The sequence below is a fragment of the Toxorhynchites rutilus genome, chromosome 2, assembly GCF_029784135.1.
Source record: "Toxorhynchites rutilus septentrionalis strain SRP chromosome 2, ASM2978413v1, whole genome shotgun sequence".
NCBI lineage: Eukaryota > Metazoa > Arthropoda > Insecta > Diptera > Culicidae > Toxorhynchites > Toxorhynchites rutilus.
In genome coordinates, this window is record NC_073745.1 from 317,195,198 (window position 1) to 317,212,351 (window position 17,154).

Sequence of the window (17,154 nt, forward strand, 5' to 3'; positions counted from 1 at the left end):
CAAGCTGGTCCTGGGAGAGGGTAATGGTGAGAATTGAGTAGTCTGTCGTAGCTATTCATAGTAATAACTGTGTATTTTTTCCTAATTTGTAGCCATGGATCAGACCCAATCGAACAGGAAGTCAGATGTCAATAGTTTAGATAGTTCAATAAATATTTTAAATAGTTCAGATAGTTCAATAAATGAATAAAGATGCATACAAAAGCTCAATAAATTCATAACAATATATGCATAAAGGTAGGGTTAATATAACATGTTATCTATTTTTAAACGAACGTTGAACTGACTGCTTATACTGGGTTATACAGGCCGATTTGACATCATATCGTGTAATATGTAAGAAGAATTCGTATTGCAAACATTTATTAAATATTAGTAATATTTACCAAAAAGCTCGTCATATATACCAATTTTTCGGGAGAGTGTATGACTGTTTACACAAAAGAGAGCGTGAAGTGTAAATCAGAATAACATCGGTGGATGAACTCGGTGTATTGATAATGAATTCTACCAAATGTTTACAGTGGCGTGTATTCCGGAATAAGGTTGTACTCACTACACATTGTTTTCACGTGTAGTGTATTCGGGAATAAGGCCCTCTATGTCGAATCGATCAGTAGAAATCTATTGTGCATAAGTGATTTCAATTAAATTGCGTTCCTGAAGCTCATCTAGAAACCAGTATCCAAACTCGTCCATTGTTGGGCATTTTTTACATTCACGAAGGTAACAGTATTTTGATCTATTTGATATGTTACATAGTATTTTTTTCCATATATTCTTTGCATTCAATTTTAAAGGAATATTTTTTGAGACTATGAAGCATAAGATTTACATTCTCATGTACAAACACAAACGTTATGATTTCCTGAACTACTCAGCAATTTGCTATGCTTCGGACGCATTGATGCAAAAGAGCTAAATCCAATTTTGCAATTTGGATTAAGTTCCTTAAATCTGTTGAAAGTTTCCCTTTTTTGGATGTGTTGACGCTTCCCATCTTAGGCTACAGAAACATAGTCTCCTTCTCCAGGTAATGATCGACTGATATTGTCGTCATTATAAAATTCCGAACTTGATTTATAACATCTTCACTTAACCTTGGTCCATAATGGCTATGTGGTGTCGACAATACACCTTTTTCATTTGCCAGTTTTTTAGCTTGAATTGCCATATATTTATTAACGCCAAATTCTTCTTCCATTTTTTGCACGGACCAAGGCTTAGGCAAAACTTTTAAAATTATAACTTTTTCTGATCTTGTTGTCTCTGTGTGGTCAAATTTCTCTTTGAGCTGGTTGATAATCTCATCAAACTCTTTTGCCTTTTGTTTAAAGTTCGACTCTTCGTCTTCTTCATGTGAAAAGGAAATAGATTTCTTTTAATACCTTTAGAAATTTCTTTGAATTTTTGTTCGGGGTAACTAGCCTGTCCAGGTTTTTTCGTCATTATTGGTGAAACGTTAATACCGGCGATTTCCTTGTTGAATAGCTCAATGTTGTACGCTCGGGAATACTCTGGTATATTGCTGTTTTGAGAATCTTGCGAAGATGCTGAAACGACTGAAACTATTGATGGTACTTCTTCTAAAGTATTTCCTACTGCTGTACTGATCTGCTCCGCAGTATTACACTGCTTTGGTTTGGAAGAGTATACAGATAAACGGCATGATCCGCAAATTTTTAAAGATGTATCTAAAAGGATATTGCATCCCATTGACTTAAGTTTCTCAATCATTGACACGGTTAAGAAACGTTTTTCAGATAAACATTTCTTACCGTTTTTCGAAAACGGTTTACAACATGAAAAAAACTATGAATGGATTATACCCATGGTATAACCGCATTGTTGACGTAGGACTGCCGTTGGCTTAGTAATCAATTGTATTTCTTCAATTAGCAATAATCCCACCTCGGATGTTCCTCAATGGGTACGATATCGCCGCTACGTAGAGCTATCTTTTATGTGTATTGATTAAATTATTGATTAAACTAGTGAATGAATGAAACTATTAACGAATTTAATTGCAAACGAATCCCAATTTAAGTCAATTCATGCATTATGGAAGTAGTTATCGCAGCAAATAGTTATCAACATTTTGCCTAATCATCAAACGATATGCGTAGAAGTTCAGTGAGCTGACGACAAGAAAAGATATCTCCTAATGCAGTCTTGATTTATCGAGCCACAGCGTTGCATTTGTACCTACTTTTGTATACTGTGATAGCAAAACGAATTCCAGAGTGTAAAAATGCATGAGGGTATAAAAGTACTGCCGAAATGAATGTATCTGCAATGCCGATTTTCCCAACTTCTTGGTTTCGGAATCTGTATTGGGAATACACATTACGGTTTGTAAAAATGCAAGCGAGTACAAAAGTACCCGTAGTTTGCATCTATTTTGCAATGCCGATTTCTCCAAGCTTCATGATTTTGAAATCTGTGTTAGGGAAACATTCCAATTTGCAAAAACGCAAACGAGTACAAAAGTACCCGCTGCTTGCATCTATTTTGTAATGCCGATTTCCCCTGGCTCCATAGTTTTGAAGTCTGTGTTAGAGAAACATCCTTCCATTCCAGCGACCGTACCTCAATTGTTGCGCAATCATAACTGTGGATTTCCGAGCGGCACTCGCTTATATACCGAATGGTGTGATACCAATAGCCTGTTTTGAAAGCAATTTTAGGGCTATTGAAACAAGTTTTTGGATCAGAAAGTAATAAGTATAAAACTTAGACATTTTATCTTTCGAATGAAGTGTTTATCATACCATTTCGTTCAGTTGTTTAGGAGCTATTAACGCTCAAAATCTCGGTTTCCGGCGTAACGCTTTCGTTTTCGAAACTTTGGACTTACACCCCAGTATAGAAATGAAAGACGTAGTCCTACGTCAACAAATTTTGTAGTCCATTGTGGTAACATTGGTAAAATTGAATATGAGTAACTTTATATACATTATAGAGGTACCTTAAAGGTACCTGACTTTATATACCTGTACAGAGGTAGCTTAAAGATACTTGACTTTATATACCTACACAGTTGTAGCTTAGAGATACCTGACTTCAGGTATAATATAGGCATAACGTAAACAAGTTAATTATATGTGTACCCATAACGTCCGGTTGAATCAACAAGGTGTATTTGTTGTTGGGATTTCAATTCTACTATTCGTGTTTTGATTGTGTAACACGAATAATATGTTAAAAGTTTGTATTAAGATAAAAAAAGTTTTTTTAATATCGCTACGTTTTGTGTTAACCCACATGTCTTCAAATGATTTTCAACGTAACTCCTAAACATATATTTTTACCATAATGATGTATTTGGAAAAGTTGTTGGAAATTATAAGCAAATTCATAAAATTTCATAAACATGACGGTATAACACGACAAACATATTAAAAGGGAATATTTACTATGAAAAAGACAATAAATTAAAAATATTTTTTTAAATATCTCGAGAATGGCTACTTTTAGAAGGAGATTTATAATGAGCTTTTTTGTTTTAAATCACATCAGAAATCATAATTTGTGACTAAAAATGATTGTTGACATACAAAAATTCGAAGTTTCGGAAATTCATAAAAGTTAGATGTTCCACAAAGTTCGTCAAAAATAGTTTTACCGTCTTGGACCCATTTTTTAAATTTTCTACATGGCTTCTATTTTATATGAAAAAATTAAAAAAAAAAATATATGTGTTTTGGATATTGCAAATTAAAGTTTTTTTTTTGTAATTTTTTTTCTCAGTGTATAATTTTTTCATGTTTAGACATGAATACGCTAAAACTTTTTCTAAGACACTATTTCGGTACGACTCATAGTTTTTTAGATATAAATTATCAAATATTTCTCCTACTAAAATCGATACGCCCTTTTCAAAAGTTACGCTTGGGTCAAAAAAATTTCCAATTGCTGTGGAAAACTCATATTCCCTCCAACCCAAACGGAATACAAACTTTCATTCGAATCAAAAATACATGTTTTTAAAATCTGCATTTTTTGGACGATTTCTTTGGAATTGCACTACTTGGAAACTCTCTCTGTAATGGGATAGTACAATACGTTTATTGATCGAGGCAGAATTATTATTTCCACATCAATGAAATTTGCAACACGAGTGGTTCAACTGCGTTTGAAAACACGTTACCGTTGTCTTATTCTAGATATGCACAATTAAATGGAAAAAAGATCTGTAATCCACTTCATGCGCCGTATCAGCCACTCAACAATGAATCCTATACTGTTTTATATGCAACCCGTTACTTCTTGCATACCGGACGAATCGTTATTGTATCCTTCACTATTCATTCGACTCGATTGCTGATATCATAGTTCATGTTGTTGTTGCAGCCGAGAAACTTACAACACTGTGGTACTTCAGATAGCACTCATATATTCAGAACAATTATAGCCAATTGTTGATGAAATGTGACTTTGGTAGCATTCGGCTCACAGCACATTCCTCATATTTTAACCATCGATTTACGCTCTTCTCGACGACGAGAGTTTTCTTTGGAATCCCCATAAATCAAAAACGCCTCCCTCCTCATCCCCAAAATAAGTCTGCCCATCGAAATCCATCATCCGGGGTAGCAGAGAGCGACGACCGGAATTGAGCGGAGGAGAGGGAGAGCATCTAATATATCAGCAGAAACGACATGAAAGGAACCACACTTACCATCGCAGGAAGGCCTCCTGTCTTGTCTCGGGTGGCATGATCTTTCTCGGATGATTTTGTTTCGCATCACGCACTTTCTGCTCTACTATTTATATATATAGATATCGATGGTTGCTTGATTGCTTTTTCCTGGGATCGTAAATGGTTCGTACCTATGCGTGTGCACACGTGTAATGGCGGCGCGGCAGAGCGAATACATCACCCTGAAGAACCATACGTCGTCCCGTTGGTTGGCAATCGCCAAGCAGCAGCAAGGTTGAAGCAAACAGGTGTGGTTCCTTCGGATTGGTTAGGATAAGGCGAAAATGGAGCCCTCGTCGCGCCAAGGCGGGTGCTTGCGTGCGACGGACTCCGGTTGAAATGCCTTAACAAACTAATCAAAATCGATAGGGGATGTTTCTGCTACTTCTTAGGCCGTGCTATTTGTGTTGGGAAGCGTTTTCGACCGAAGCTAGGTCATGAGAAATGAAACCATTTCAGCGCCAGTCACGATGAAACACATTCGTGAGGGGTCCTGCGAATGGAGATATTTACGGTGGAGAAAGGGTTCTATATTTCATGGAAATTTAGCGAAGGATCCAACGCAACGCCACGCAACGATTTATGGACAACTGCGAACGAGCGAAATAATCTATTTTATGCTATACAGATGGAAACTAAATCCATATTAGCGGTACGGTTATCGGACTTATTTGAATTGATGTTGTGCGAGACACTAATTCGAGCCATGTCTAGGCCGTTAGTGCCATTAATTTGCTCCGGGAAAGGCTAATAAGTTATCAAAAGCTGACTGCCAGGGATGAGTTGGGTTCGTACGGTCTCATTTACTGGACAATTTATGGAGTTTGTTGTCGTCCGAAAAGATGTAATATGTCATTAGTTTATTGATAATTCGTTTGATAACTTTATGAGCTCAAAAAACTGGTTTCAGAATTGCTATTTACGACACTTTTCACTCGACCACGGAATTCACAAACAATTGAATATTCAGGAGAGATGGAGAGAAAAAGGACATGTTGAGAAGAACTTCAATCATATATTTGGAAACTCATGTTTCCCAAAATTTAAATGCAGTTTCTTACAGTTCAATATACTGTTTTCCGAATTATTCGCCCTATTGTTTCAGATAAAAAGTGTTTTTCAATGGTTTTCACTGAAATTAAAGCGTATTGAAAAGAAGTACATGTTTTTCAATACCGGACATATAGTGAGGGGAATACGGACAGGTTTGTAATATATTAGGCTATCAAAAAAGTCCTGCGGTATTTCCACGAGGTGTCGTTGTAAGCGCGTAGTTCTAGTTGTATTCATTGTATCGAGTCATACTATAGCTTGTTGGAAAGGTATTTTTGCGCGCTATAATATGGTCCTTGACAGTGTTTTGTTTGGTTAAGTCGTTCGTGAGTTATGGTGTCGCAAATATGGAGCAAAATAAAGAGAAAATCCGACATATTTTACAGTACTACTATGGCAAAGGCAAAAATGCATCTCAAGCTGCCAATAAAATTTGTGCAGTTTATGGACCCGATACAGTTTCCATTTCCACCGCACAACGATGGTTTCAACGTTTTCGTTCTGGTGTAGAGGTCGTCGAAGATGCGCCACGCTCCGGAAGACCTGTCGTCGAAAATTGCAACAAAATCGCTGAATTAGCCGAGAAAGACCGGCATAGTAGCAGCCGTAGCATCGGCCAAGATAAGTCATCAAACCGTTATTAACCATTTGAAGAAGCTTGGACTCACAAAGAAGCTCGATGTATGGGTGCCACACACGTTGACGCAAAAAACATCTTTGACCGTATCGACGCATGTATACGGTCGATACATCGCATCGCTGCTGAATCGCAACAAAATCGACGCGTTTCTGAAGCGGATGGTGACTGGCGATGAAAAGTGGGTCACTTACGACAACGTGAAGCGCAAACGGTCGTGGTCGAAGCCCGCTGAAGCGGCTCAGACGGTGGCCAAGCCCTCATTAACGGCCAGGAAGGTTATGCTGTGTGTTTGGTGGGATTGTCAAGGAATAATCTATTATGAGCTGCTTCCATATGGCCAAACGCTCAATTCGGACCTGTACTGCCAACAACTGGACCGCTTGAAGGTAGCACTCATGAAGAAGAGGCCATCTTTGATAAACAGAGGCCGCATTGTCTTCCATCAGGACAACGCCAGGCCACACACTTCTTTGGTGACGCGCCAGAAGCTCCGGGAGCTCGGATGGGAAGTTCTTTTGCATCCGCCGTATAGTCCGGACCTTGCACCAAGTGACTACCACCTGTTTTTATCCATGGCGAACGAGCTAGGTAGTCAGAAGTTAGCCACAAAAGAGGCCTGTGAAAATTGGCTATCCGAGTTTTTTGCCAATAAGGAAGTGAGCTTCTATAACAGGGGTATTATGAAGTTGGCATCTCGTTGGGAACAAGTCATCGAACAAAACGGCGCATATTTGACTTAAAACAGATGATTGTAACTAATTTTATGAACAAATGAAAATTCAAAAAAAATACCGCAGGACTTTTTTGACAGCCTAATACAAAGCGTAGAAGTTTCTCGCTCGCTAGAGGAATAATTTCGGTGTCTTTCATCGATTATCTGTCCAAAAGTTGAATAATTTTCCATCCCTCTCCATCATGGATGTGATCTCAACATTCAAGTGTCTATTTAGCTCTACCAGTACAATTATTTTAATAATTCAAATTTTCGACAAACAAATAAATTTACTTTTCCGCACATGTCAAATATCGCTTCCCCTAGGACGGAAATGATGACTTCAGCTCGTCATAAACATTCTTGAACAAACTGACAATGGCGAGATGGACTCGCCAGAAATTATTGAAGTTTGATGCTTTATATACGAGCAGTATCTGTAGGGGAAGTGGGGGCACAGTGGTCACCCTAAGGAATACGCCCATTTCCAGCGTCCACAGACCGCTTCAATTCGCGTTTTTCGAAGAATATTATAGTTCAACTCATTGTTCTTCATGATAGCAAACGGCTTTTACTATAAAAATTCAAAATACAGGTCGAACACGATTATCCGGAGTATTGATTATTTTTCACTCCGGATAATAGAAATCTCCGGATAATCGAGTCAAAAAAATTCTTTTTCTTTATTTGTTTTTTTTTTTTTTGCATCTGTTTTTCGTTTTTTGAAAATAAAAGCAAAATTTTATTTTTGATTCATCCCCTTAATGTCAGAAAACACCTTTCTCACATGAAAAAAATTAATTTATCCAGATTCTCTCAAGAGGTGATAGACGATCATTTATGATGAAAAAAATATTCCTACACATATGTTCGAATTTCAACAATGACAGAGTTACAGAACTTTTTTTTTGTTTCGGACTCTGTTGCTTCAAACTGGCTCTACATTAAAAAGTACGCTACGGAAGACGATTATGGTGCTTTCACATGAAAGATGAGAAAATTTAGTACAGGATATAGTAGTGGAACAACTAAATTAGTGAATTTTAATAACATTTTGGAAGTGAAACACTTAAAAGTTGATAATTTTCAATGTGTTATTATTAATTTTATCCAAAAAAATATATTAAACTAGATTGTTTCTATCAATTAAAATGAAGTTCTTTAACCGCTCCACAATTTGTTCTTTGACGCACAACTTCTATCTTTCTTAATTTGGCTGCAATATCGATATAAACAATTTCTGGTGAAAATTCAAGCAAAATCTTCAAAAATCACGATTTGTATCCCACTGTACATGTACTAGCCACTTAAACTTCACCTTAACGTTGAAAGGTTACATTTCTTCATAAAATAAGCCATGTATGAAATGTAAAAAAAAAAATTCCAAACTGAATATAATCGAGTCCAAAATTGTATATAATCGAATCACATATAATCGAGTCCGACCTGTACTGTATTAAATTAGTCAAATCATTTCATTTGATATCAATATTTGAGGAATATTGATATTTCAAGATCATGGAATACGCAGTTTTATAATGGCAGTGGAATTAAATGTATGTTCCAAATTTCAGATCAATCACTCAACAGGTACGGGGTCAATTTTCTATTAATGTGGGACAACCCAACAAACATTCAAACAAACATAGAAACAGGTCAAGCTGAATGAAACCATTCGAAAAGTAATGAGTTGTTTGGGGACTGCGGCCATCTTGAAATTGGATCTTTCATTATCTGCTATGTTCAACTAGTCGAGAACTTTCTTTTGATACATTTTTGGGCATTTTTCATAAATTACTGAGTTCTACTAATCAAGCCTTTTCATGTGATACCCATATTGATGGGGTTCTGAGAAAATAGGTAATCCGCCATTTTGTAGTAGCCGCCATCTTATATTTGCATTTTTCATAAATAACTGTATTCTACTAGTCAAGCCCTTTCATTTGATACCCATATTGATGGGGTTGTGAAAAAAATATATATGGCGCCATCTGGCGGTGGGGGCCATTGTGGATTTGCATTTTTCATAAATAACTGTGTTCTACTAGTTAAGCCCTTTCATTTGATACACATATTGATGGAGTTCTGAAGAAATATGCAATCCGCCATTTTGTAGTGGCCGCATCTTGGATTTGCATTTTTCATAAATAACTGCATTCTTCTAGTCAAGCCCTTTCTTTTGGTACCCTATTAGCTATTCAATATAGAATTATTTAACTATTCAATATAGAATTATTATACAAATTATTCAAAATTTCCGAAAATCAAAAATAAAATACTCCGGATAATCGAATCCCGGATAATCGAGTCCGACCTGTATTACATTTTTCATCATTAGAAAAAAGGTGAAAAATCAAACATTTTTGTTTTACTCGGAGGTAAAGTGGTCACTCGTACATATCAAATATGGGTAAATGGGATAGATTCATGCATATTTTTCGTCCAAATTTGTTCACATCATATTCGTGATAGTAGGTACACGTATGAAACAAGCTTGGCGTATTCACCTATAGTCTCAATTTGATTTTATCATGCATACAAAACGTAGTAAGAAACACATAACGTTCCGCATAATGAGACTTGGTTTAGTAGAAGTGGCATTTTTCCTAGGGTCGAAGCCACAAAAGGAACCTCTTCAAGAACAGAATGTGATGAGGTATATTAGCTTTAGAAACCGAGTCGTTATTCACCTATGACCACTTTGCCCCCAAACATTAAAATTATTTCCATGCTAATTAGACGCTGAGATTAAACAAAATATCTGTTCACCTCTCCTAGAATAGGTGAACAGTTGTCCTAACTGATGATTTGTCCAACATGTCAGATTGAATAAACTCAATTTCACGAGAAATTCCTTAGATACCATGCGGACAGAACTACGACCGAATGGCTATCGAGAGAGCAATTTCTGTTTTTATTTATATTTTGACATGCGACAGCTCTACTGAAGTACAGGGTGACTCAAAAGTCATTAAATTCTTCAAACGTAAGGTGATTATCGATACGGCATCTATAGTCAATAGTTATGCTACCAAATAATCAGCTGACCACTTTGCCGCCCATGACCAATTTGCCCTGACTCCCCCTAAATCATATCGATTCTATTGCTTTGATATATTTGTGTGCATGCAATCCCTCCTCCTCAAACTAAGACGTCTGGCAGAGCAGTGCTGGCTGAAAATAAAGTGTCGTTCAAGGGGTTAACATACCGGAATATAACCACCAAAATTTCGGAATTGGACCACTCAGAATTTCAACATAGTGAAACTCTTCGCACTGCGCTTGATCACATAACTAGCTGAAATCGTATACATGCATTTGGTTTCAAAAGGATTAGTTTTTGTTTTATCTTTGGTTTGTATTAGAATGGCCTTTGTTGTTTACTAATTGCACAGAAGATTTCCATGTTTCGAAAGCTGAATGTCCTCTTTGGAAAAATGAAAAATTCCACACCGCTATAGAATACTTTTTATTTATCGATAGCACAAGTACACGCCCCGCCGATTGTGATTTTGAGATAAATTTTGATTTCGAAAAGGCAGACCGCGAGCAAATGAAGTGTAAGCTAAATGATCTAAATTGGCCAATGTTGTTAAAAAAGTTGGCATTGGTTTTCGTTCATTCTTTGTCGTGGCTTTTCAATTTATCGCTAAAATTCGTAATATTTCCGTCTGTCTGGAAAAAATCATTCCTACTACCCATATTCAAATCGGGTAACCATTCTGACACAAACAACTATCGTGGCATCGCCAGATTATCTTGTATTCCCAAATTATTTGAATCCATTGTCAATACTAAAATATTCAATCAGTTAAGACATTATATTTCACCGAATCAACATGGTTTTTATAAAGGAAGATCCACTGCCACAAATCTGTTAGAATTTATATCCTATTCTCTTGCGGTAATGGGTAGAGGCAACGTTGTCGAGATTCTTTATACAGACTTCAGCATGGCTTTCGACAGAGTAGATATTCCAATGCTTATTTTCAAGCTGCAACGTATGGGAGTAACTGGAACTTTATTGAAGTGGGTAGAATTTTACCTCACCAATATAACACAGTTTGTTCGCTTTAAAGGTAAAATCCAGTGAAATACACATCCGGAATTCCACAAGGTTCTCACTTAGGCCCTCTACTTTTCATCCTATTCGTAAATGATGTGTCACTAGTACTAACTAACCTCAACATTCTAAAATATGATGATGATATGAAATTATACATGGAAGTAATCAAATGTAGTGACCTTGTGATTTTCCAACAAGAAATAAATGTTTTCTTTGAATGGTGCGTGAAAAGCCTTTTAGATATTAATGTGAAAAAATGTAATATTATATCGTATACTCGAAAACCTGAAACTTATGACTTCATATGTTCTCTAGGACTTGAAACTGTAGAGAGATGCGTCAAAATTAGAGATTTAGGTATAATTATTGATTCGAAACTCGCTTTTGGCGGACATCACAATACAATGATCAATAAAGCAAATAGTATGCTCGTTTTCATAAAAAGATTTAGTTACAATTTCAGGGATCCACAGGGATCCAATAAAAACATTGTATATACGTTTTGTGAGATCTTTTTTAGAATATAGCAGTGTTGTATGGGCACCCTATCAAAAACTGCACTCCAATGGAATAGAATCAGTACAAAAACAATTTTTATTATTTGCCTTGCTAAGTTAGGCTGGACCACATCTCGCCTTCCCCCAGATGAAGCTCGTTGTATGTTAATAAATATTGAAACAATTTAGAAACGCAGAGAAAATGCCACAATTTCATTTTTAATTGACTTGGCTTCACACAGGATTAGTTCTGAAACTTACTTGGATATCTAAATTTGTATACACCAACTCGAGCCTTGCAAGCACGGAATTTGTTCAAATCAACTTCATTTCGAACTTTATATGCTATGAATGGTTCACTTAATAGAATGATGAGAACATACAATAAGTACAGTAATGTAATTGATGTGACAATGCACAATGGTCCAGGAGATGCATTTAAGTGGGAATTAGCATTTAGAGCTCGACAGTTATTCTCTAGACAAAAACTGTCTTCGACAAAATTGTTGCATACGATAGAGCGCTCATTTTTATGTTATCAAAAATAGGGTGACCAAAATTGTCGATTAAATAAATAATCTAACTTTCTTATCTTTATAGATAGAGGTAAACATAGTTCGACAATGTTGTAGTCCCAGTTATTTGAGACATCTTTGTAGAACAAAGTTTTTTTTCTTTCTATCTCTTGATATGTATCCTAAGTTATGTTAGAGTCACCATGAAAAAAACAGTTTTTTTGCTCTAATTTTTATGTTTCAAGTTTTGCATACAAACTGTCTTCGGAAGACTTTTAGAACTTACTAATACAAACATTTTGCGATGCAGAACTTGTCAGTGTCTCAACTTCACCCAAAGTTATTGCTATTTCTTCCCACAAAATACGCTCTTTTCATTTGTTTGTCATTCCTTTTGGGGCAAACATGAAAAATGTTTGTTGATGGAATTTGAAAGAACAGATTTCACTCCATATAATATGTGATTATCAAAATTATGTATTTTTTTGTTTGAGTAAATTGAATTTGAGATCATGAGTTTTTGGATAAAAAAACATCAATAACTTTAAGTAGCATTTAGATATTGACAAGTTCTGCATCGCAAAATATTGGTATTGATAAGATCTAAACGTCGTATGAAGACAGTTTTGATGTAGAATTTGAAATATAAAAGTTAGAGCAAAAAAGCAGGTTTTTTTTCATGATGACCCTTACGTAACTTAGAAAAAAGGCGCTATATCGGTTATTTCAAGAGATAGAAAAAAAACTTTGTTTTACAAAGATGTCTCAAATAACTGGGACTACAACATTGTCGAACTATATATGTTTGCTGCGTTGCATTTCGTAATTCATTATTAATACAAAATACATGATACCTCTAATAATTGATTTTATTAAATATAGCTATACTTCATCCGGTGTAAGGTTATGAACCCATTGGTGATCGGAAATTTTGAGCAGCTGATCGAGCTAAATTTTCATTCCGGATTCATGAGTTCATATCATGAATTCATCTCCATGCAGGTTGATCCTTCTTCGTATATTCCCAACCGTGTTTGTTTCCCTGACTACATCAATTCATCTGTGCATGTTGATCTGTCCATGAAGCAAGATATCCATGGATATTCAGATTACCAACGATCGAGGATCGCTCCAACGATCTTCGATGAAAAGTATGGGGGTATCAATTGTGATAATATGTAGTTTACTGATGGGTCCACAATAAACGAGTCCACAAGATTTGGAGTGTTCAACGAATTTTTGAGCACCTCACACATTGCTGAATTGGCAGCAATTCATTGGTCGCTGGACAGCGTCGCCTCAAGACCTGTTGAACACTATTACATTGTAACGGATAGTCTTAGCTCTGTCGAAGCTATCCGTTCAGTGAGGCCGGAAAAGCACTCGCCATACTTCCTTGAGAGAATACGAGAAATTTTGAGTGCTTTATCCAGACGCTGTTATGTCATTACCTTTATCTGGGTCCCTTCACATTGCTCCATTCCGGGTAATGAGAGGGCTGACTCATTAGCAAAGGTAGGTGCAATTGAAGGCGATATTTATCAGCGTCAAATCGCCTTCAATGAATTTTATTCTTTAGTCCGCAAAAATACCATCGCTAACTGGCAACGCAAGTGGAATGAAGATGAATTGGGCCGGTGGTTTTACTCGATTATTCCAAAGGTTAGCCTCAAACCGTGGTTCAAAAGTCTAGACTTGAGTCGGGACTTTATTCGCACCTTCTCCCGACTCATGTCCAATCACTATTCGTTAGACGCGCTACTTTTTCGTTTTCATCTTGCCGACAGCAATCTCTGCGTTTGTGGCCATGGTTACCACGACATCGAACACGTTGTTTGGTCGTGCGAGTTGTTTCTTGTCGCCAGATCGAATTTAGAAAACTCCCTTCGGGCCCGAGGAAGACAGCCCAATGTGCCGGTGAGAGATGTGTTGACTCGGTTAGATTGATTATATGTTGATTATATGTCCCATATATATGTTTTCCTTAAAGCTATAGATCTTCGTGTGTGATTGTCCCTACATCCTTATACCCTCCTTTCCTTTTCCTTCGGGTAATTCGTCCCCTTGCTATAAATAGTAGTTGTTGAAATGTAAATACACTATAGATATACGAATAGATTTAAGAAATGAGTGTTCATCAACATTGTTACAATTTCCTTATATCCCATCCTTCTCCTAAAAATATGTCACCCTCCTAAACTCGAGTACACCGCGAGTAATCGGTTTTCCACCTTACTAACCATAGATGTAAGAAAATTGTTTATATATATAGTTTTAAAATTATATTTAAGAATTCGGCTCCTTTAAACTTAAGTACCTGAGCCTGTAAAAATAAACGAATTAATAAAAAAATATATATAGCTATAAATTATTCATTATGTATATTGTGATTGTAATATAATGTATGTAATTGTTGTCTACTATAGTTTGACGAAATAAAGAAATAATGCTTGTACCGTTTTTTAAGTTTTCATTTAGAATGTAGAAATATTATCGGCAATGCTTTTCTGTCGTATTCGTGACAAGCCTTTGTATTGTAATCCTGATTGTACAAAGATTTATCATCGCAGAGCAGAAATATCCGATAGCAAGAAAACGCTCACGAATGAATTAAAATCTATAGTCAAAAACATAATTGGTTCTGAAATGCTCCACTTTAGATCTGAGGTAAAGCAAATAACTACAGCCACAGAAAGCTCCCAAGAGTCTGTGTTAGCTGAATTCGATGCTATTGCAGAAGACTTCAATAAATGAAAATTAGAGAGCGAAGATCTGAAGCTCGAAATTTTAAACTTGAAGATGTCTCATTCTGCGATAACTGATACTGTCCACAAACTTGAGTTGTATAATGATAGAACAATCCAGTGATTTAACGAGAAAACGCCATCACAAAACGACACAGAACGAGAATACCATGCAAATCATTGAAAAAACAATCGAATACCTGGGTGTTCAGTTAAAATTTGATGCCATAAAGGCTGCTTCCAGGCTAAAATCCAAAAATAATTCAACAATCTTCCAATTGAAGTAGAGTTCAAGGATGTTGCAGATCAAGAAATTATATTTAATAAAAAAGAAACATATAGGAAAACTGCCGTCACCAGCTATTAACCCGTTGCTACTGGTAAATAGCAGATCTACCTCAGTTTCCGTACGCGCGTACACGATTGATTGACCCAATATTCTTCTAACACTCTCCGTGAATTGCATGCCTTCCAGAAGGTTTTGAAAATAAATTATGTTCGACCTGGAAGAAATGGAGCTATTCTTGTTAAGAAGAAGGACGAGGGACGACATAAGCAAACTAATGAGACACGTTATCAAATGAGATGATTCCCCGATGAAGAGAACAAAACACTGACACCTTCTGAAATTCTTGACGAAATGTAGCATCTTCAATCTTATTTGACGTTTTATATTTGAATGACTAATGTTAAAGCTTTGAATTACTATCATGACGATATAAATAACATTAACATTGGATTACTAACTTTTAACGGGGACACCTGAGAATACTCCAATGGAATCTACGAGAAATAAATGACTAATCCAAATTTGACAATATTGAGCTGCTTCTTGGCCAGTGTAATGAGTCCATAGAAGTAATTGTTATTGATGAGATATGACTCAAAGCCGAATACTGTTCGATTTATAATATTGTTGAATATACCGCTTTTTATTCGTGTCGAGAGGTTTCCACTGGAAGTTTGGCTGTTTTCATGACATTCTAGAAAATAAACTGAGTGTTTCAAAGTCTAGCCAGTATTAGTTGTTGGTGATATAAATGTTTCTGTGAATCTGGCAAATAATAACATTGTGTTATGGTACACGAGTCTCCTACAGGGATTTGTGTGCTCGAACACTTATGTAAGTTACATAATGTAACACGTACAGTAAGCAACAATATTTTAGACCATGTTGTGTGTAGACTAAATGATGTGCCATATCTTCGTAGTGACACGGTTTTTTGCAGATCGTTGATAATATCATCATTAAAACTATAGGGATGTAAAGAGAAAACAAAACTGGCCAATACTATTGTAGACCACAGGAGTCTTAACGCCTGTTTCAAAAAATCCTTTGCGGAGAGAGCGTCGAATTGTTAACACCCATAATAAACAAAGTCCTCTTTGAAAAACGAAGATTTAAAAGAGTATATTGTCAACAAGTAATCAAGTAAATGGAATCAAAGGGCAAATTCTTCAAAAAATATGACTATTTTATTATTTTTTTGTGCTTACGTGTCCCGTTTTTATTGCTGAACTATTTGGTCAGCCTATTGATAAGCAAGTTTGATGTTTGATGCATTTCATTTCGCCGGGGTGTGAACAGCTTTCTCAGTAGTACTAAATAATGTTAATACAAAAAAGATGCAGTTGAATTTGAAGATTTGTTTAGTTATTTCGAAATATAACGATTTTGAATAAAAAAACATGGTATGTCTGAAAAGAAGTATCATCCGTATAAAATAGAAGAAACGGAATTCAATTAGTCTGGAACTGAACTAATTAGAAATATCATCTGGAGATGACTGTTCGCGAAAGTTTGCAGCTGTGAAACATCAGATAAATCTGCTGAATATAGACTGAAAAGGAGCCTTGGTTACAAAGGTATTGCGCACGTGATAATAATTGATAATTCAGTCAATTTTATCTGCTGCCGCTGCCATGTAACATCGTCCGCTATGATATGATGCACAAGGTAAGAATTGTTTTCATCAATAAAGCATGATGTTTGAAGCATGAATGAATGAAGCACCTCTCAGTAGATAAGTTTGATGTGTATAATCTCACCTCACGTTTCTCGCTCTGAACAGCGTTATAATACTTGTCGTTTGTCACTGCAATTAATCTTAATTGGTCTTTATCAGCGAACAATACGCGGGCTGTGTGATAATGCTGATAGCGATATGAATTCAAACGGTGACATATTAATTTCGCCTATGCTGCACATCATAGATTTGAAAACA

At 36.1% G+C, this 17,154-nt stretch overlaps 1 protein-coding gene across 19 annotated transcripts in view; it reads right to left on the bottom strand.

The window, feature by feature from the left end:
• The window catches only part of LOC129765026 (glucose transporter type 1), a 647,147-nt gene that overhangs the window by 357,092 nt on the left and 272,901 nt on the right, over positions 1-17,154 (bottom strand). Inside the window, exon 2 of one of the 19 annotated variants that reach the window (XM_055764814.1) lies at positions 16,979-17,130. The exons of the other annotated variants lie outside the window; for them this stretch is intronic. The gene's annotated coding sequence lies outside the window, so the exon portion shown is untranslated. The remainder of the gene's footprint in view (positions 1-16,978; positions 17,131-17,154) is intronic. 19 annotated transcript variants of the gene reach the window in all.